The sequence below is a fragment of the Pan troglodytes genome, chromosome 7, assembly GCF_028858775.2.
Source record: "Pan troglodytes isolate AG18354 chromosome 7, NHGRI_mPanTro3-v2.0_pri, whole genome shotgun sequence".
Taxonomy (NCBI): Eukaryota; Metazoa; Chordata; class Mammalia; order Primates; family Hominidae; genus Pan; species Pan troglodytes.
In genome coordinates, this window is record NC_072405.2 from 112,936,037 (window position 1) to 112,958,880 (window position 22,844).

Below are 22,844 nucleotides of genomic sequence, written 5' to 3' on the forward strand. Positions count from 1 at the left end.
AAGAGCTAGGATTACAGGCATGAGCCGTCGCACCTGGCCAAGTATTTGTTTCTTAATTAAGGCAGAGTAGTCTCTCTCTACCTTCAGCCTTTTCTTCAAATGTGATGGTTTGTGCTCTGTTCACTTGGCTAAGATGGAACTATCTTTTCGAGATCCCTTTCCCTGTACAGTTCTGAGTTACATTTGGCCAGAAGAAGAACTTGTACCAGGTTTGGAAAATGTGAAGCAGCGGCCATCACTCTCAGAAAGTCATCAGGGTTAGATGTGGTGACAGACACAGAGAGGCCAGCGGGTTCCAGCTTGTCCTTGCTGTCCTGCACTCCACATCCAGTCCTCTTCCTGACTGCTGACTCCAGGACCGACAGCAGCCCCAGCCCCTCCCTCGGATGGCATTTCCACGGAGGAGGGGCCACAGGCTTCTCTTTTCAGCCCCTCCACAGCAGCAGGATGTGCTTAGCTTGTCCAAGGGACTGCTTGGCGGCTCCTTCTCTGATCCTCCCATTCCTCCGGGGCCTTCACCTCTACAGTTCCTCCCAAAGTTGTGTAATGTCCAATTCCTATAATAAGTGTGTCCTTTATCCCATAACTCCAAGGGGTTCCCTTCCCTGACTTAACCCTGACTGTTCAGTTAAGAAGTACTTCCCATGTCTAAAATAAATCAAGACCTCGGAATTAGGACTTCCATTTAGATCCAAAGGGATGTCCATGGGATGTAAAGATGTGTAAACACCGTGAAGACAGCTAAAAGCTCACCCGTCAGTCTTACCTTCCATAATTATAGGGTAATTGAAATATTTGATTTCCCCAAGTTCTCTACTGGCAAATACAGTACCTTCGGCCAAAGCAGTAAAAGTCACCCTTTCCTTTTCCTCCTGACTTTCCTTTTAAGCGAGTGTTCTTGTTCAGACCACAGTGTGCATATGTGGTATGTATGTGGTAGCCTGTCACTTACTGCAAAGAAGCCCTGAGTCCAGCCTGTAACTGAATCCATTCCTAGAATCATTAAGCATAGACAGGTCACAGAATGGCCCCACCAAAATGCTTCATGAAAGGATAGGCATTCTTTGGCTTGTTGTACAATTTTTTCTCTGCCCCAATGCCATGGGCAGCCGTTCTTTTCTGACCACCCATGTGAATAAGCTCTGGTAGGATCCTGGATTGTCCCTACCATAGCCTTCATGATACTGTGCTGCTATTATTCACTGGATGTCTGTGTCATGCACTAGATGGCAAGTACTCTTAGGACAGTGTCTCTCATCCAGTCACTTGGCTTCCCGGTGTCCAGCACAGCACCTGCACAGAGAAGCATGCAGTAAACATTTGTGGAATGAATGATGAGCCATGTGGAGGTCACATCTGATTTGAGGCTGAGACTTTCCTATCAGGCTTTATCCTCATTTGAAGGGGCCTGGAACCAGGGACCAGATCTGTGCCCCCTTTAGAGTGTGAGGCCCACATACCAGGAGATGGAGCTATAGAAGGGCCAGCTACTGGCCACCAGAGACCTGACTGGTGTGAGGCCTCCTGTGGTGCCTGGCCAATCTTGGCTGATCACAGCCTACGTCAGGGTTGATAATCATGTGGCACAAGAGCCCCCCACTCCATTCTCCAGAGCCCACGCTTCCTAATCTATTATGGCCCTTGAGCCTTCTCAAAACAACACCTAGGCAGCTGCTACCAGTGATCAGAGTGGCAGCTATAAATGGAAGCCGTTCTTCACCCTTGGACAGCCTCTGAGATCTGTCTCACTGTCATCCCCGCCATCCGAGGCATCACTATTTTTGTTTATGGGGAGGCATGAATACCAAGCCAAAATATCAACAAGTGAAGTAGAAATTGAGTTGTAAATAAATGATACCAAGTTTATCCAACTCAAGCAACCAATAAACCAACCACTTGACTGGGAGAAAAACATTTTTCTCCCAGTCAAATGGAAAAGGCAAAAAGATGGCTTTGTTTGTATGCTGTGATGCCACTTTTATTTATTTATTTATTTGTTTTTAGAGACAGGCTCTTGCTCTGTTGCCCAAGGTAGAGTGCATTGGCACAATCATAATTCACTGTAGCTTTGAACTCTTTGGCTCAAGTGATCCTCTGCTTCAGCCTCCTGCATAGCTAGGACTATAGGATGTGCACCTAATTTCTTTTTTTTTTTTGTAGAGATGGGGTCTTGCTATATTGCCCAGGCTGGTCTCAAACTCCTGGTCTGAAGCGATCCTCCTGGCCCTGCCTCCCAAAGCACTGGGATTACAGGCACAAGGCAATGCATCCAGTCAATGCCACTTTAAAATGGGAGTTTGGTGTGGACCCAAATGTCTGGGGACAAGACTGCCCCCAGTGGGGACTCCTTTACTGCAGAGAAACCTCCTCTCCCCACTCCACAGCCCACATGCAGGTCTGGTAGGAGTCTCCAAATCCCACCCGTCTCCCTGCGCTGCAGTTGCCCTGCTTTACCTGCAGAGTTTGGCATCCGGTAGCAATGACTTGAACCCATGGAGTGTCAGGTGAGGAGAGGAGAGGCCAGCGCTGTGGTACAATGGAAGGAGGGGACAGGAGGCAACCACTTGGCTTCTCGCCCCAGTTCTGCCACTTACAAACCATGTCACCTGTGACAAGTCAACATTTGGGAGCCTCCACTTCCTCACCTGTTAAAGGAAGTTGAGGGAGTGGTTATTAGTTGCCTGTATGTATGTATCTCGTTGGGATATTGATAATATCATATAATACTGAAAAGGCTAATGTGAAATTGCTCTAAGTAAGAAAGGGGAAAGTTTTTGTTTTGTTTGCTACTTTATAGCACACAGCCTGGCCCATAGTATAGTGGGGTGTTCAGTAAAAGGTTTGTTGAATGAACAAATGTGAACACAAAAATCTTGCTCCCCTGGGAGTGGAGAGGGAAGTGAGGTCAGGAAGGTGCACACAGGGGACCTCACAGGTGGAGGAGATATTTTATGTGTGAGGCTGACGGGGGCTACATGCTACATGCTTTCTAGTTCCTCTCTGTGTTTGTATGTTGATGTTTTTTGTATGTATTCAACATCTAATGAAAGCATTTTTTAAAAATTAATGAACAAACAAACAAACAAGTAGACAGAACAAACCCGTGAAGTGCCTTCCCAAAGGAAGCTATTATTAGTGCTAGTACAGCTTTTGCTCTGCCATTAAAACAGTTCTAAGTGATTTCACTTAATTCACAAAGGTTCTGTGTTCAGGCCAAGCGTTGCTGAAAGGTGGAAGAATTCATGGAAAGAAGGTTATACCAGAAACCAAGATCTGCTTTTTAAAAGGGAACATGTACGCTCATCTTTTGGCTTGAATTCACTGCCTTTCACTTATGTGTGGTCCCTCCTGTGCCGAGTCAGCATGGAGTTCAGGTAAGCCATGGTTCTTTGCTTGTGCAGTGGCCTCTGCCTCGCTTCTCCTTGCTAAGTCTTACTCATCCTTCAAGACCTACCCCAGGTGTCATCCTTTCCAGGAAGTGTCTCTGAACCACCTCACGGGATTAAAAAGCATCATGCCACCTTAGCACATCTACGGCAGTGGGTCTCAATTGGGGGTGGGTGACTTTGTTTCACTGAGGACATTTGGCAATGTCTGGAGACAATTTTGATTGTCATGACTGGGGGTGGGGATGGAATGTGTACTGCTGGCATCTAGTGGGTAGAGGCCAGGGATGCTGCTAAACATCCTGCAGAGCACAGCACAGCCACCCCCACAACAAACTGTCTGATCCAAAATGTCATTAGTGCTACTGTTGAGAAGCCCTGCTTAATGGTATGAAATTCTCTCTTTGTATCTCAGTAAGGACCCATATCAACCTGGGAAGACCCAAGGTTGATTCAGCCTTTTGTCCCCAGCACCCAGTATACTGCTTGTAACCACACACACAGACACACACACACACACACACACCATATAAATATGTATATATAAACGATGTGTATCTATATTGGGTAGGTTTTGTTTTTTTTTTTTTGAGACAGAATCTTACTCTATCACCCAGGCTGGTGTGCAATGTTGTGATCACAGCTCACCACAACCTCCACCTCCCAGGCTCATATGATCCTTCTGTCTTCAGCCTCCTGGGTAGCTGGGACTACACAGGCATGCACCACCACACCTGGCTAATTTCTGTATTTTTTGTAGAGACAGGTTTTTGTCATGTTACCCAGGCTGGTCTCAAGCTCCTGGACTCAAGCAATCTGCCTGCCTCAGCTTCTGAAAATGCTGGGATTACAGCCTTCAGCCACCGGACCTGGCCTTTTTTTTTTTTTTTTGAGACAAGATCTCGCTCTGTCACCCAAGCTGGAGTGCAGTGGCATGATCACGGGGCTCACTGCAGCCTTGACATCCCTGGTTCAAGCAATCTTCCCACCTCAGTCTTTCTGAGTAGCTGGGTCTTCAGGCAAGCGCCACTGTGCCCGGCCAATTTTTAAAATTTTTTGTAGAGATTGGGTCTTACCATGTTGCGTAGGCTGGTCTGGAACTCCTGGCCTCAAGTGATCCACCCACCTGGGCCTCCCAATATGCTGAGATTACTGACATGAGCCACCGTGCCAGCCTGTGTTGTTTTTTTCATTCATTCATTCCTCTATTCCGTGTAAAGTGTAGTACTTAACTGGACATGCACAAAACTAAGGTTCCTGCTCTCAGGAAGCTTGGCAATCAAATGGAGGAAAAGTTCTTGTCAACACCCAATTATTCACAAGACAGGTTGAAACAGGGCCCTAACAGGATAGGCAGAGTGCTCTGGGAGACCTGATTATTAGGTTGAACCAAAGTAAGTTGCTGACATGCTACCTTTTTAACTGGAAAAACAGCAATTTTGTGTGGTTCACCCCAAAATGTGGTTTAACCTACATGCTTTGGACTGGCTTGAGGGCGACGATCAGACTTCACAGAGGAGACACAAGAAATGTTTCCAGTCTTGCCTTCCCCACTGCATGGTCCTTCCCTAAATGCAAAGACCATGTATTTTCTTCCCTGACATCACACTTCTTGGGAGAGTGTCTTGCATTTATAAGGCCTTAGTAAATTTTTCTTGACTAGGGTTCAGGTAACTATCGGTATTGCAAGTTGGTTTTTATTATTGTGAGTGCACTTTTACCCCCAGAAACTGAAGAACAGTGTTATACAGGCACAAAATTTGTAGTGTTTTCCTAGTAGCAACAGGTACAAGAAAACACAGTCCCCTAATACCACCCAAAGCCACAGCCTGTCAGGGGAGCCATCATGGAAAGTGTCAGGAGCTAAAGGTCCAGGGCATAGCTGGTGGCCATCTGGGAGGTCAGCTGCCCCTGGCGGTGTCAGGCAGCCCCATGCACACCTGGCCATGAGCCTTGGCCACTTACTCACCTCGTGTTCTGCAGCAGGTGGTGGAAGACAAACAGCTCAGAGCTGGACTCAGAACTTGGCAGAGTCCTGCTTTCAACTACATGCAGCCAGAAAACTCTGGAAAACTGAACTGTTTATTAGGGTCAAACTTTGGTAAGTCCGATAAAGTCTGGCTCCAGGTGTCAATCTAGTCTCTTGAAAGAATCGCCCAGAAGCTCACTGCTGACTGGCTGGATGTTACCAGTGGCATACAGCCTCTGCTTGTGGGTGGAATCCGGCAGCTCGGACACCGCCCCACGGTTCCTGATGCAAGCCTGGGCAGGAGCTAGAGCTAGGGGCTTGCAGCCAAGGAGGAGATAAGCCCAGGGGAGCCCTGCAGGCTATCAAACCATCTGCCAGCTGGACTCGCTCCAGGCCACTGGTGACCCTTGCCATGACACCGGACACCAGTAGCAAGAAAGCCTGCAATCCAGTATGCTTCTCTTTTCCTTTCTACAGGACTCCTAGAGTGGAGCTAGCTCCCGTCCTTCCAAATGCAGCAATGACATTAAGGACATTTGTTCACATGGTTCACAGTTGGTGTTGGGAAGTTGTCCTACCTGGACATTGCTGTCAGAGCCATGGACTAAAATACTCAATTCTGGCCTAAATAAAGCAAGCTCTCGGTGTTAAAGACTTTTTTTTTTTTTTTTTTTTTTTTTTTTGAGATGGAGTCTTGCTCTGTTGCCCGGGCTGGAATGTAATGGTGTGATCTCAGCTTACTGCAACCTCCACCTCCCAGGTTCAAGCAATTCTCCTGCCTCAGCCTCCTGAGTAGCTGGGATTACAGGTGCACGCCACCATACCTGCTAATTTTTGTATTATTAGCAGAGGCGGGGTTTCACCATGTTGGCCAGGCTGGTCTCCAACTCCTGGCTTCAAGTGATCCACCCGCCTCAGCCTCCCAAAGTGCTGGGATTACAGGCGTGAGCCACAGTGCCTGGCCTTTTTGAGGATTATTATAAGTAAAAGAAAATTCAGACCACGAACATAGCATTCCTTTAGGTGTTTTGCATAGATATAGTTTTTTGCTTTACTGTGGGTCCACTGGGAAAAGGTTTGTGGAAATCTGAGCAGCTGATGTTTGTGCGCTCAGATTCTTTGGGACCTATCTATAAGACTTGGCGAGGCAATACGGCTTCCACCATTTCCCCAGGGAAAAAGTTACTCAAGGTTACTGAACTCATGAAACCATGTGGATTTCCAGCATGTGTTATTATAATCTCACTAACCTTCCGATTTTAAAACGCTGTAACTCTGTAATTTTTTTCTGTGGTCAGCCCTTCCCAAAGGTATCCACCTTCCAGTTTGTCCTGTGGAGCACGCTCTTGGCAGAGTTTGGCATTGTTTGTTATCAGGGGGTTTGATTTATGTAAAATTGCATTAAATCACTAATAAGGAAGACTTTGTTTAATTTGTATTTTTGGAGGGAAAGAAATATTTTATGGTATAACCATCATAAATCTTACCAGCTCATAAGTGGAGCTTCATTTCCAGATACTGTATGTTAAAGCCACCAATGTTTCAAGAGATTCTAGAGACTATGATGTTTGTTGAATGACTGAGTTTTCCAGCATCATTTCTAGCCTTCATCATATGTTACTACTATCATAACAATAATTATATAAGTTATAAAGAGTCTAAACCCATAGTTTGATAAGTGAAATTAAATATCCTTCTTTTTTTGTAAGGTTTTCCAGGCTGAGCAATGTCTCCCAGGTAAAGAAACAACACAAAATTAAGGCAATTACTTTATTTTGAACAGGAAGTGGCATAAGCAATTCAGAGTGTGCCCCTAACATAGGAGCTGTTCCCCCATACCCCTCCCCATCCCAGAGTATAATTTTGGGAGAAAGAGGTGTCTTCTTTCTGGTTGGTTATCTACTGTTGCACCTTCTTTTTTTTTATTTGTTGAGATGAAGTCTCGCTCTTGTCACCCAGGCTGGAGTGCAATGGTGCGATCTTGGCTCACTGCAACCTCTGCCTCCAGGGTTTAAGCAATTCTCCTGCCTCAGCCTCCCAAGTAGCTGGGATTACAGGCACCTGCCACCACACCCTGCTCATTTTTGTATTTTTAGTAGAGACGAGGCTTCACCATGTTGGCCGGGCTGGTCTCGAACTCCTGACCTCAGGTGATCCACCTGCTTTGGCCTTCCAAAGTACTGGGATTACAGGCATGAGCCACCGCACCCAGCGCACCTTCTTATAAAGTAAGCACCACATCATCTCTAGAATGAGCATCTAACTGCTCATTGGGAGATGAAACTTCCATTCTGGTTTGAGATGAATGCATGGACTCACATAGGGCTACTGAACCACTAGTCTTGACTGAGTTAGAGAGAATGAAGGTAACATGTTTATATTTCCAAGTTGCTTCCATTGTAAAACTCAGTTTTATAGCTCCTTTTGTTAGACAATATTCTGGTAAAATAATCTTACAAAGGGAAGATAACCTAGCCTCAAGTCTATCATATAAAAGCAAAGAGACAATGATTGATTTTCTGCCCAGTTGTCATGTTTAGGACTTTTACAGGACACATGTTAATTCCCAGGGAACACTGCTATGCTGTTTGTGCCAGAAATTTCCTGTATTGTCCCCAGGCATCAAAAAGGTCACCTGGCCGGTTGTAGACAGTCCACACTGGGTCTCCCACAAACAGCTGCATGGCCTTCATCTAGATCTTTTCCTCCAGCAGGAAGTGATAAATTCCTGTGGGGAGAGTTATGATGTCTCCTTACTCCAGAAAGATCCCCATCCATTTGTACTCTTTTATCTCTCACATCAAAGTACCTGCTGCAGGAGGCGTGGTGGCTCGGCTCACCTTGTAATCCCAGCTACCTGGGAGGCTAAGGTGATCCCTTGAGGCCAGGAGTTAGAGACCAGCCTGAGCAACATAGTGAGGCCTTATCTCCAAAAAGAAAAAAAAAAGGCAGGGGCGGTGGGGGGGAAGAAAAAGAAAACAAATGTAGCAGAACTCATCATCCAAGTGCAAATACCACTCATAAAACATCTTAATCTTTTCTTCACAATTTGATAGTTTATCTTTGCACATTGTTGTTATGTCCATCCAGGAGTAGTTTCTCTCCTTTCTTATTCTAATTCTGAATCATTCTGATACTGGTCAGCATCCAGCTTCTAGTAGAGCACCCGAGGCAACACAGCTGCTTTAGGCCCATGAGCAGAGGAATGTGGGTGGCTCAGGGGGCTCATCCACGTATTAGGACTGACCATGGCCTCAGACGCCCTGGCAGAGCAGGCCCAGCAAGCAGAGGTTGCCTGGGACAGCGGCTGCTGGAGAGGGGAGGGGTCGTGGTGATCCAATCTGAAGGTCCGCCAGCTCTCTGAGAAACCCTTAAAAAAAAAAATCTAATTCATCTATACTAGAGGCTACTGGGACTCCTATATGATCAAGCCCGTAGTTTGTTGCAATTAATATTTAAAGCTTTTTCTCCAAAGGTCACAGGGATCTTTGCAGCAGCTTCCTGGAGGAGGTTCATACCAACTCCCCAGAGTCAACATGTGCCTGTCTTCCCAAGTCTGTGCTCAGAGACCAGGTGTTGATAGTTTGAAATCAGCCCTGGTGGAGTATTTACAGCAGGGAAATTGGCAAACGCCACAAATCAGGATTTTTTTTTTCCTGGAGATGCTGTTTTTTAAACATTTGCTGCCAGTCCACCAAACAATTGTCTCAAATATCATATAATAGTAGGTTATGTACCCTACGTCATATGTTTTTAAAAACTAACTAGTGGCTGCCGGGCTCAGTGGCTCATGCCTGTAATCCCAGCACTTTGGGAGGCTGAGGCAGGCGGATCACGAGGTCAGGAGATCAAGACCATCCTGGCTAACATGGTGAAACCCCGTCTCTACTAAAAATACAAAAAAAAATTAGCCGGGCATGGTGGCGGGCACCTGTAGTCTCAGCTACTCAGGAGGCTGAGGCAGGAGAATGGCATGAACCTGGGAGGTGGAGCTTGCAGTGAGCTGAGATAGCGCCACTGCACTCCAGCCTGGGCAGCAGAGTGAGACTCTGTCTCAAAAAAAAAAAAAGAAAAAGAAAAAGAAAACTAACTAGTGGCTGGGCGTGGTGGTTCATGCCTGTAATCCTGGCACTTTGGGAGGCCAAGGTGGGCAGATCACTTGAGGTCAGGAGTTTGAGACCAGCCTGGCCAACATGGTGAAACCCTGTCTCTACTAAAAATTACAAAAATTAGCCAGACATGGTGACACACGCCTGTAATCCCAGCTACTTGGAAGCTGAGGCAGGAGAATTGCTTGAATCTGGGAGGTGGAGGTTTCAGTGAGCTGAGATCATGCCACTGCCCTCCAGCCTGGGTGACAGAGTAAGACTCTATCTCAAAAAAATTAAAAAATCAAAATAAAAAATAACTAGTTTTTAAATAGAAAAAGCCATATATATACGTGTGTGTTGGATAGAGTACAGTAGAAACTTTTGTTTAAAAGAGACCTAAAAATATAGTGGTTTAAATAAAATAGAAGTTTCTTTTTCTCCCAGGTAAAGGTCCCAAGTTAGACTTCCCAGCATCATGAAGGCAACTCGATTTTCTTCAATATATTCCTTCTGTCTGTGGGTCTAAGGTGGCTGCTCTAGCTCCCACCATCATGTCTGTATCCCAGTGATCCAGAAGGGGAAAATGACAAGCGCAAACTTTATCCATTCCTTTTAAAGGCATGGCCCAGAGATTACACATATCTTTTCTGCTCTCATTCTACTGTCTAGAACCTAGTTACGTGGCCTAGTACAAGGGAAGCTGGGAAGCATAATCTTTAGTCTGACTCCCCCAGGCCCAGCTAAAACCCAGGATTTCTATAGTTAAAGGAAAAAAGAGAGAGTGGATATTGGTGGTTAACTGGCAGTTGTGGTCCCCACAGTGTAAAAATTCAAGTGATATGACAGATTGGACAGAGAGCTGGCATCCCTCCCCCAACTCTGGCTTCTAGTCTTCCTCGCTAAAGGGAGTTTCCAGAGTTTCTGTGGCTGTAATAGCATATGTGTATATGTTCTCTCTTGGGAGGCCATGTAGCTCCAAAGATTAAAATGTGGACTTAGGTGTCAGAATGCCCTGGTGATGCCCTGGTGTTGATCCCAGCTCCATGGCTGACTAGCTGTGTGAACATAGGCAATATACTTAGCCTCTGTACTGTAGGTCTCCATATGTAAAATGGAGATGACAATAGTACCTACCTTTCTGGGTTCCCATGAAGATGAAATGTGATCATATACTTGGTGCTTTAATCAGTTTCTCGTACATAATAAGTAAACACTCATATAGGGGCTGTTACAATTCTACTTGTATCAATTTAATAATATGGAATGTTTATTTATTTAAAAATAACAACATTGATTTTATGCACCTACCTCATCTTTATGGTCCCCTTGGCTCTGTTGCTTAGAAGTGATCAGTTCTCATCACAGAGGAAACAGATGGGTTGTGGAGTTAGAAGACCTGGATTTGAATTAGGTTCTAATTTGAATTACTATTTGAATTAATCATTCAAACTCCCTGAGTCTGTGTTTCTCGATTTATAAAACAGAGAAAATAATATTATCTCCCGGAGTTGTGATGAGGATGTAACAACACCATGTAGGTGGAAATGTGTCATAACTATTAAATTGCTATTCCATATTAAATCTGAGAACCACGTTGGGAAGCATTTTAGAGGTCATTTGGTCCAACTGGTTACAGGGCGGAGGCAATAGAATGGGCTTCTTGCAATGAAACTGACCCGGTGGTCCCATAGACAGTTTTTTTTGTTGTTGTTTTTGTTTTTTGTTTTTAAATAAACATAGAAATTAACCCTCTGGTCTTAAAGCTTGCTGCTTACGTTGGTTTTATCTGAGTTCCTTCACTCAGCAAAGGACCCCTAGGCCTCTCAAAAAATGTCACAGAACTGAAACTCACAAGATTGTCAACGAGACGCCAAGCCCCTCATTCATCATGATTGCTTCCTTACCCCACTGAGTACCTGTTTTCCCATATCTGGTTACATTTCTTTCCTGCTGTATAAAACCCCAGTTTCAGTGGATCAAGGAGATGGATTTGAGACTGATCTCCCATCTCCTCACCTGTAGCACCCGATTAAAACCTTCCTTGGCAATAATCATTGTCTCTGTGATTGGCTTCCGTGCAGTGAGCAGCAGGACCTAGACCAACCCCCTGGTGTTTCGCTAAGAGCAGCACCTGCACTACACAGAGGCAGGTTGCCAATAGTCATCTGTACAGATGACTCAGTAATTCACATTGAATTGGTTATTTTCTGACTCCCTCACTGCCACCTCTCCAGGCCAGGCCAAGCAAACACCCATCCACATGAGAAGTACTGGAATGACCTCTTAAATGATCTTCCTTTTTAAAATTTTGTCCTTTAATCAGCCCATTCTCCAAGCAACTGTCAGTAATCTTTTAGACAAAACAAAACAAAAGGTCTGATGCTGTGTGACTTCTCTGCTTTCAAACATTTAATGGACTTCCATTTTCAATAATATGGTGGGATAGGCTTCAGACGAACCCTCCATTGTACGATACATACTCAGAATCTTTAAGGTATCAATGACTTGGCAGGATAATAAACAGTTGTCTGATAGGTTCAAATCCAAGTAAAACTGGGAAGCCAGAAAGGTAAACAGAGGATAGGAGCCACTTTTTTTGCTGAGGAGATTTGCCATAACTGGTGAACTCTGTAATGCACAGTATTGTCCAGGAGTGATATTCAAAATGACATCAACAAAGTCAAGCCTAGACCAATCTGGCCTCTAGACTGAAAATAGGTTAAGGGGAAAATGTGGTTGATGGTTGGTGTTCCCTAAACTCGAAGTTTGTGTTTATTACCATTGCACTCTTGATACTGACTCTCAGAGATTTCCCTAAACCCTTGGCTCTATGCCTACCACTTAAGGAGATTTCTTCTAAACAGGTGAGAGAGGTACATTAGAGAGAATTACAGAGTCTTTACCTTCTAAATGTTTTTTAATTCCCTGTCTTTCTTTTCCCTTCCATGGTTTCTGAGTCATTTCTCTGTTGTTAGGCAAGGTGCCCAACACTTCATAGCTTGTAATTCCTCTTCACTTTTCAGGAAGTGACTAGACTTTTCAAATCCAGTCTTAGGGCACAGCCTTCTGCTGGCAGAGCTCCCTCACCAGGGCTTTGGAGCTGCACGGAGGCAGAGATGCAGGATATCCAGGTAGACAGCACCTTGTTGACTGAAGGGCTCCTTCAGAGGACTGGGGAGTATCCGTGTTTCAGTATCTCTGCACCCTAGCTTAATAGAGAGTGTGGACAAAGTGGATGGACAAAAATCCAAGAAGGAAACAGTGAAGATCTGAGAAGCAAAATGGTGCAGTGTAGACATTAAGAATCTCTTTTTAGGATAAAAGAGATCTAAGACTAAATCCTGGCTCTGCCACTTTAAAATGGTGTGATCTTTGCCAAATTATTTAAGCCTCAATTCTTCCATCTGTAAACTAGCAATACTATGAGGTTGAACCATAGGAAATGGCTTTTATGTAATTATTTTCAAATTATTGTGAAATATTTTCAACTTCATATGGGCACAACCTGATAAGTTGGTACCTACCTCATACGGTTGCTGAGAATGAAAGATCATTTATTAAAAAGGACATAGCAGGCCAGGAGTGGTGGCATGCATCTGTAGTCTCAGCTACTCAGGAGGCTGAAGTGGGAGGATTGTTTGAGCCCAGGAATTCAAGGTCAGCCTGAGTAACATAGAGATATCGTATCTCTGAATAGAGACTGAGAGAGGAAAACAAAGGGCCTAGGACAATGTTTTAGTTTTTTTGAGACAGAGTCTCACTATGTCACCCATGCTGGAGTGCTCAATCTTGGCTCAATCTTGGCTGCAACCTCCGCCTCACTGGTTCAAGCAATTCTTGTGCCTCAGCCTCCCGAGTAGCTGGGATTACAGGCGTGAGCCACCACGCCCCACTAATTTTTGTCTCTTTAGTAGAAACAGGGTTTCACTATGTTGGCCAGGCTGGTCTTGAACTCCTGGCCTCAAGTTATCCGCCCGCCCTGGCCTCCCAAAGTGCTGGGATTACAGGCGTGAGCCACCACGCCTGGCCTCCTAGGACAATTTTTAAGTATTTGAGTAGAGAACTGAAGGAAGTGTGTGAGCAAGCCGGGCAGAAGGAATGGTGAGTGCAAAGTCTCCAAGGCCAAGGCAGCATGCTTGACAGTGTTCCAGGGACAGCAAGGAGACCATTGTGGCTGGACCTGTGAGGGAGTGGGCAGGGCTAGACCACACAGGGCCATGTGGGCCAGTGTGTGTGTATGTGTGTGTGTGTGTGTGTGTGTGTGTGTGACTCAATGATGAAAACAAGAGCTAGTGTTTATTGTGAAGGATATTCTGAACACTTATGCAGCACAAAGTAAGTGCTCAATAAACAGAAGTTCAAGAAGCTGAGGATGTAGATGGTATGTAGGTGAATGAAACAGAGAGAAGAAGAAGCAGTGACTCTACATAACGCTTTGAGCTAGGCAGCACAAAGTGGGACTTGCTAGGGGAGGAGCTGAATATTGTGCTCCCAGATGCTGTAAAGAAGGACCCTTGGTCCAGGGGCCAGGATAAAGGGCTGTCTCATGGTGCTTGGCTCATCACGCACTGGGGGCAGGCCAGGAGGTTATTCATGGGTGATTAAAGCTGGTAAATTTAGCATGTTTAGCTATTAGGCACACAGACTCTCGACTCAGCTCTACCAGTTACTACTTCTGTGACACTGGGCAGGCTACTTAACCACTCTGAGACTTAGTTTCCACTTCTGTAAAACAAGAGTAATGATGATACTTCCCCCTTCTGGAGCTGCATGAGGATTAAATGAGATAACTCGAGTAGAGCTCATCGTAAGCAGTCAGTAATTGTTATTATTCCTGGATGCCTCCAGCCCATTAACTACTACTTATATTCAGGCACTTGTGTGAGGACCAAAGGCTACGTCAGAAGAAACCTGACAAGCATCTCCAGGGCCCAGGAAAGCCTGGATAGGAAACTGCAGGCCTTCAGGACAGGCTTCAAGTCAAGCACTGGGATTAGGGGAGAGAAAGGAGTTGTGAGAAGTGCTTAGAGAGAAATGTAGACTTTATTGCAAACTGAGATTTGATTTTTTGGACCATGAGTTAATGAGGAAGAGCAAGCAGATCTCCCCTGGCTTGAGGGAGAATGTAAGGGGAAGGGGGTGGTATGTGCAGAAACATCCTGTGCGCCATGCCCTGTGTATGCCCCTCATTTAAACCTGGCTAAGTGTCTTCTCTTCTACATAAGGAAACTCAGGCAAAGAGGCAGAGCCAGAAGTTGGAATTGACTGGAATAATAATTACAGCCTAATATTCATGTGAATAACAAGGAGATCTCAGATATGACCCCTATGAGTTAAGATTCTGTTGGTTGCAAGAAGCAAAAATTAATTGGAGCCAGCTTAAGAAAAAAGAAAAAAAATAAAGAAAATAATAATAATAATATATGGGGGAGGATCCCAGGAAGAGTAGATCCACCAAATTTCAGAAGGAATAGAAATGATGGAGAGAAACTGATGGGCCCAGCTGTGTCGAGGGACAGGACCTAAAGGACCAACATGGCTGCTAGGCACCGCATGCCTTGGAGCTGCTTCCAGAAGATGGGAATTGCTGGACCTGTGCGACATCCCCAGAGCAGTCTGAGACACAGTGGGTTTCTGCAAGATTCCAGAATGGGACTAGGCAATAAGAGAATAACTCTTAATTTTCTATTAAAAATAAATTCAATCACTTTTGAGTTTTAGTGAGTTTCATTATATAAATTTATTAAGTGCCATTGGATAAAACACAGACCACCCAGATGACATTGTTGAGGGTTCACCTATGGGTCTAGGGGATTATCTGGAGAGTACAGGTGGTAATGTATGAGGGTACTGCTCTGGTGACACTACCTGGAGGTTGGGGGACAGTGGCGCAGTGTCTGGGGACATAATCTGAAAATGTACTTTCTGAATTATGAAGGCATTATGGAAGTCACATGACAGGAATTTAGAAAGAGGAGAAAAATGTCAGCCATAATTCCATCATTCTTGTCACTTCAGTTGCCATCACAGTGTTTGTGTAATTGTTTAACCTGCTTTTTTCCCGTTGGCATGAGCATTTGTATGCTGCTCATAGTCTTCACAACCATGACCTTTAATAGCAACACAACACGAATGCACTTTGTATAAAATGAGCAGACTTGGCATGGGGAGGGCAAAGTTGACATTTTTGTCAAGAAAACACTAACGTGAATGAAAAGTCCTAAACCTGATGCCATCTGCCAACCGACCTGATTTTTAAGTTATCACCTGTTCCTGAATTCTTCATGGCCATGTTCTTCCTGCCCGTCCTACTGTGATCTGTGTCCAGATCTGTTGCTTCAAGGTGGGAGTGTGCAAGGCATAGAAGGTAAAGCTGGAATGAGATAGAGTCCCTGCAAATTGTCTGGATGTCTAGATCGGTTCTCCACTAGAGGCACCCCCCCACTGAGTGAACATTTGGCAATGTCAGGAGATATTTATGGTTATTACAACTTGGGGTGGGAGAGGGGTGTTGCTGGCATCTAGCGGGCAAAGGCCAGGGATGCTGCTAAACTTCCTACAGTGCACAGGACACCCCCACAACCAAGAATTATCCCATCCAAAACATCAGTAGTGTCAAGATTGAGACACCCTGATCTAGACTGGAATGGAATTTCATTTAAAATGTTAATGGCGGCCGGGTGCGGTGGCTCACATGTGTAATCCCAGCACTTTGAGAGGCCTAGGCAGCCAGATCACCTGAGGTCAGGAGTTCGAGACCAGCCCGTCCAACATGGTAAAACCCAGTCTCTACTAAATATACAAAAATTAGCTGGGTGTGGTGGCACGCACTTGTAATCCCAGCTACTCGGGAGGCTGAGGCAGGAGAATTGCTTGAACCTGGGAGGCGGAGGTTGCAGTGAGCCGAGATTGCACCACTGCACTCCAGCCTGGGCGACAGAGGGAGACTGAGTCTCCAAATAAATAAATTAATTAATTAAAATAAAGTAAAATGCTAATAGAGCCAGGCGCAGTGGCTCATGCCTGTAATTCCAGCACTTTGGGAGGCCGAGGCAGTTGGTTCACTGGAGGCCAGGAGTTCAAGACCAGCCTGGGCAACATGTTGAGAGCCCATCTGTACCAAAAATACAAAAAAATTAGCCAGGCATGGTGGTGGGTGCCTGTAATCCCAGCTACTCCGGAGGCTGAGGCACGAGAATCTTTTGAACCTGAAAGGTGGAGGTTGCAGTGAGCTGAGATCTCGCCACTGCACTCCAGCCTGGATGACAGAGCGAGACTTTGTCTCAAAAATAAATAAATAATAACATGTTAATGGATGAGCACACCCTAAGTTTTGTTTTCTGCCCTTGCTTCATTTGGGAAGAATTCTGATTTTTATTTTTTATTTTTTTGCTAAGGATGATGAGAATGAATTATAATAGGTTTGCAAGGGACTTGAAATATAGCACGAGGCAAAATAATGCAGAGGTTAAACATAAAGACTTTGGAGTTTGAAATAATTTAATAGTTGAAATCCTGGACCACTGAGTAAGCTTTCTAAGGCCTGCAAAATGGGATGATAATGCCTGCTTCCTAGTGCCACTGCAGGGACCAAATGAGGTCATGCGTGTGAAGCACCCAGCACACTGCCTGGTGGGGAGTGAGTGTGCCATAAACGGTGGCAGGGGGGATTATTGTGACAAAGCTCAGGTTCACAGAGTTTATCACTTCCCTAGCCTCTAAATTGCAGTTGCATTTGGTAAATTCTTATTTCAGGAAAAATAGGTTTTAACTGATTTTTGTGATCTGGGCTTTTGAGATCTAGGCAATGTAGAACAGATATCTGACCTACATAAATTTTATAGTATGAACTTTTTGGGTGTGAGTCGTCTAACTGAAATATCTAATATATTTTTCTGGTGATCTTTCTTTTAAATAACTTATTGTGCATTCTCAATTAAGAATTCCTGGGTTTTGGTCTGGCACAGTGGCTCACGCCTGTAATCCCAGCACTTTGGGAAGCCGAGGCAGGCAGATCACGAGGTCAAGAGATCGAGACCATCCTGGTCAACATGATGAAACCCTGTATCTACTAAAAATACAAAAAATTAGCCAGGCTTGGTGGCGGGTGCCTGTAGTCCCAGCTACTTGGGAGGCTGAGGCAGGAGAATCACTTGAACCTGGGAGGCAGAGGTTGCAGTGAGCCAAGATTACACCATTGCACTCCAGCCTGGGCAAAAAGAGCAAAACTCTGTCTCAAAAAAAAAAAAAAAAAAAAAAAGAATTCCTGGGTTTTCGTTTGTTTGTTTGTTTGTTTTTAACATTCTTCATTGACTATTTTGTATCTACTGAGAATTTAAGAGTGGGCCAAGCTAAGGTAAAGATTGCCAGGTATCTAGACAAAATTATTGTCCACAGACTCAATTAGAATCTTCAGTGCAGTGTAAAGAGATCTTTTATCCCCATCCTGAGCTAAGTGTCTGGTTATCAAAAAGCAGGAGGAGGGCTCAGTGTAGCCTGAAGGTTTGCAATCACTTTATGTTCTACAGCTTGTTCTTGTGTGTCTGAGAACCCATGAGGGGCATTGAACATCCCTTGTAAAAAGCATCCTGGGCTTCCTGGGGGAGGCACCGTCCTGAGTCCCAGTAGAAGGAAAGGGCACACCCAGGAGAGCCTGGTGCAGGGGCCATTGCTGGAGGCTGAAATGGGTGCATTGAACAGGCAAGGGTGGAGAGGGTAGGGTGGGGCATGCAGGAATTCTGGCCTCCAAAGAAGAAAGAGGAGAAAGGAGATCCACAGGGTAAGAGCTGCTCCTGACACAGGGCAAACACTGGTCCTGGAGAAGGAAGATGCAGCCAAAGAGCACAGGGGTGCAGAAGTGGGGGCTTGGGGATTAAGCCTGTTTTTGCCTTTGGAAAGCTGACTCATAGCAGAATATTCACAGCCCTTCCAAGCCGGCATGTTCCTCCTTTCGCTCCTCCTCTCATCCACCCTCAGTATTGTCATGAGGCTCCGTGCTGTTTTTATGAGTTCCTGGGTGCTTTGGATCCCCTGGAGTCCTGGCTGGGAAAGACCACTTCTTTCTTCTTCAGCTGGCCTGTGCTTTGGGGCCCACTGCAGCCCCTGGAGGAGGGCAGAGGAGCACCCATGTGTCATCTTCATTCATGGCTTTGATCTATCACATTTCGTTGTCTTTTTGTGAGCCATTTCTATTCTCCCCAGAACTTTAAGTGAGCTGGAAAGATAACAGATATGCAATAATTGGTTTGGGTTCTATAAATAGTGTAGAAGAAGAAAAGGGAGAGGGTTATAATAAAAAAACAATGTGTGGGAACGTAGCTATTGAAAAAGTGTGAAAATCGGGGGTTGAGAGAAGGGACCAAAGTGAAGCAAACAGTGGAAGAAAGACAATGTGTCTGCAATTCAGCCTTGGTGGAATGAGGCGAAGTCGAAACCAGCAGGCCTTGGAACATGCTCCTGAGATGAGGAGGAAGCACTGAGGGAGCCTGGCCAGAGGATCCTGGAAGTTTTGCATTAGCCTGGGGCCACCTAAGCTGTAAAACTACAGATCATATAGGATGTTTGGGGAGCATTATAGCATCTTTCAGGAATTCCCAAAAGTTGTTGGAAGATTTGTGTGTATTGGCAATTTGTGGTTTTTCTAGGATGAGGGTACAGAACCACCCGTGTTAGTCCATTTGTGCTGCTGTAACAAAATACCCAAGACTGGGTATTTTATGAAGAACAGAAATTTACTTCTCACAATTCTGGAGGCTGGGAAGTCCAAGGTCAAAGGAGCAGCATTTTCCTCTCTGGTAAGGGCCGCTCTCTGCTTCTGAGATGGTCCCTTGTTGCTACACCCTCTGGAGGGGAGGAAAGCAGTGTCCTTGCCGAAGGAGGAAGGGCAAGCAAAGCGGGCTGAATGCTGTGCAGCGTGAAGCCTCTTTTATAAGGGCCTTAATCCCATTCATGAGGAGTGGAGCCCTCATGACCTAATCACCTCTTAAAGACCCCACCGTCTTAATACCATCACATTGGCCATTAAGTTTCAACATCTGAGTTGTGGAGGTGACATATTCAAACCAAAGCACCACCCAAGTGGCAGGTGTATGCAGAAGCCTGGATCATGAGAGGAGCTGGACTTCTAGATTGGGAGAGTGGTCAGCATGGAGGTGGTGGGGCAGGCCCTGTGTGGGTGGATGGTTCTGGTTGGGTCCGGACTGAGAACAGAGTCTCAGATAGCCCCTGGTAAACAAATAAGAGGCCCCAAGTGAAAGGGGATCCAGAAAGAGCTGGAAAACTGAAAGGGAAAAACCTGGGAAAGAGTGTTATACAGCAACCAAGAGAAATGGGAGTTTCATAAACAGAGAGCGAATAACAGGTCAGATCATGTAAGAAAAGACCTACAGGGTCTTTTCAGATGTCAGTAATGGTATGGTCAGTGGCGTCTGTGGTGGGAGCTGTTTCCCTGCAATGATGTGGTTGGAAACCAGGTGGGGATATGAAGGGAAATGCCAGGAGAAGGAAGGATTGAGAGCTAGTCCCAACTGCTCTTTGAGAAGGTCAGCTTGGAAAAGGAAACCTACAACACTGGGAGTTGGATGCAGGATCAAAGAGTTATTTTTCCTTGTCTTGTTGTTTTTTTTTTTTTAATAACCCAGTCTTAGCATGGATACAGGCTGATGGAAAGAAGCCAGGACAGGCCAGGGGAGAAGGGTGCAGGAAAGAGAGTGGAGCAAAGACTCCGGAGCAGGCCATATGGAATGGGATGGAATGCAGAGCCCACGGTGCAGCTTTGTGCATCGGCACAGAGGATGACAGTTGAGGTAATTCATGCCTGGTAAGCTCTCCTTTCTCTGTGAAGTAGGAAGTGTGCTCACTCACTGAAGGGACTGGGCCAGGGAAAGGGTGAATTGCCCAGGGAATTGGGGCAGAGTCTACAGGACTAAGCAAGCAGTTGCTACTGGAAACCATATGTTGCTGGCAGCTCTGGTATCTTGCCTGGGGGTTTTCTTCAGCAATGAGACTACCATGGATGCCCCATTCTACCAGCCAGGCTCCTCCTCCCCAGCCTCCCAGGGCCCAGCCCCTGCCTATCTACCCACTGCCCCTTCAAGAAAATGTACCAGGCTGGGCAGGGTGTGTGTGTGTGTGTGTGTGTGTGTGTGTGTGTGTGTGTGTGTGTTAAAAGCCCTGTCAACACCCCATTGCCTGAAATTAGTCCAGCCTCATTTGAAAGTTCTCATTATGTTGACCCAAAACCCACTTCCCAGACAGTCTGTGTTTTGGAGTCCTGATAACTTCCACAAAGCTGTTCTAATTCTACCTTCCAAAGTCAGACCAATCTAGGTTTGAATCCTATTTCTTCCCCTCATTAGCTCTCTATCCTTGGGCAGAGTTTTACATAACTGTTTTCCAGTTTCCTCAACTGTAAAATCTTATAGTGTGAGATCAATGCACGATCACCATAATAACAAAAAAATAGAGACGATGCCTAATGTTAATCTTATTAAGGTTAACAATAATTATAATCACAGTTCTGCAAATATTTTATGTCACTGATGTTGCCATGAAACTCTTTTTTCTAGTTTAAAAGTCTTCACTTCTTTTGACATTTTCTGCTGGGGAAGGTTTCAAACAGCAGCTCTGTTGGAGGGAAGTGGGTCCCCCGTCTCTGGAGGAATTCAAACAGAAAATGGAAGGTCACTCGGCAGGGATGGGACTTGAACTTGTGATTGAGGCTCCAGCTGGAAAATCCTAGGGGCCGTTTCCAGCCCTATGTCCTTCGAACCTTCTGACTTAAAAACAAGGTCAGAAAATGAAGTGTGTACTAAATGCTACCCAGTATCATAATAGTTACCATTGTTGAGGCCAGGTTTCAATAGAAATGTCTATCTTCTAAACTCTAAAATTAATGGAGAGTGGTCTTATTAATCTACAAAACCTCAACAGCATCATGCTTGATTCCTAGAACTGTAAAGGTATGTAAAGTGTTACTTTTCTGGATAAAAATAATAGCAACACTTGTATAGTACTTATCCTTTCAGTTCTGCATATTTCACTTGTATTAGTTTCCTTAGTCTTCATGAAAACCGATGAGGAAGGTACAGCTGTTATCCTCATTTTATAGAGGGGGAAACTGAGGCTCAAGAGGATACATGACATGCTTTAGGCCACCGTGCTGGGGAGTGCCAGAGCAGAGCTTGAACCCAAGCAATCTGGCTTCAGAATCCTTTCTTGACCGCTAAGCTATACTGCCTCTCTGGTGGGGATGGAAATTGCAAACATTTCATTTTGAGTTTTTGTTCCTTTTGCCAGAAGAGCTCACGCCACTTAAACCAGAAATGAGTTCATTTTCTAGCTACAGTCTTTGAAACCACTTTATTCAGCCCCCATATCACAGATGAGGATGCTGAGACCGGCTGAGTTTGGGCCTTGCCTGGAACCCAGGTCTTTGGTTCTGCATAGTAGCTTCTCCACCCACCATGCTGTTGATCTTTGTCACTTCACTTCAAGGGAGTTGAATCCGTCCCCGACTTGGGCATTGAGCCTCCTTCTCTGACCTTGCTGGGTGCTGGCACAGAGGGTCAAGGGAACAGTTTCCCCATCTCAGAGACTGGTGTTTCTGGGCCACAGTCAATAGGCCTCATCTGAGCCTTTCCAGAGGAGTGAACTCAGTCCTGTTAGTCAATAGAGGCCCCTCTAACTGGGCACCTTAATTCAAACAGGCCCTTCCAGGCCTGTTTGACACTGGGTGGCTCTTTGCTGATCTGCCCCCAGCTTTATCTGTTTGTGCTGAAACCAAATAAACAATCTCACCACTCGGCAAGGGTTAGGAGTAAATTGGGAAATCACTATCGGAGGCACAACTTGATTGGGAACAACTCCAGATGAGTAATTATGACTTCAAGGGGAATTCGCTGAGTTGCTGCAGCTTTGGAAGAGGGACTCTTCACGTGTAAATTGGGCCATCTCACAGCTTTGAGCCTAATAATTTAATTAGCTCCATAGATAGTTAGACGTTATCAAAGCCAGTGCAGCATGTCAAATAGACAGTTTTACAATCGCCGTGCGGGCGCCTTCATGATCCGTGTTTGTGAATACCAGACATCCTGAGCTGTCTGCAGAGGCTGCAGTGCTGATCAGGGCTCCCCAGGGCTGCACCAGAAACCCTCTTAGCATCTCACCAGGTACCTGTTTTCCATCTGATCTGAACTGGGAAAACTCTGCAGTTCAGCTCTCAAATTTTAAAAATTAGTTTTATTCATTTGACTGTTTTTGGAACATTTTAAACATACACAAATGTAGAGAGAAGGGTCATGAAGCCCCATGGACTCCAACATCCAGCTTCAATCGTTGTCCACATTTTTTTCCCACTGTTTTTTGTTTCCTCTGGCCTTCCCTGCCCCCCAAAACAAT

General features: G+C 45.3%; 1 non-coding gene across 6 annotated transcripts in view; it reads left to right on the forward strand.

Moving 5' to 3' along the window:
• Positions 1-22,844, forward strand: part of LOC104007708 (uncharacterized) — a 73,877-nt gene that overhangs the window by 24,099 nt on the left and 26,934 nt on the right. For 2 of the 6 annotated variants that reach the window (XR_008536798.2, XR_010159641.1), the window contains 2 exons: positions 3,200-3,374; positions 20,087-20,251. This is a non-coding gene — a transcript (uncharacterized LOC104007708). Of the gene's footprint in view, positions 1-3,199; positions 3,375-5,369; positions 6,792-20,086; positions 20,252-22,844 lie in introns of those variants that run through there. The other 4 variants (XR_681991.5, XR_001720349.4, XR_010159640.1 and 1 more) reach the window with 4 other exon arrangements.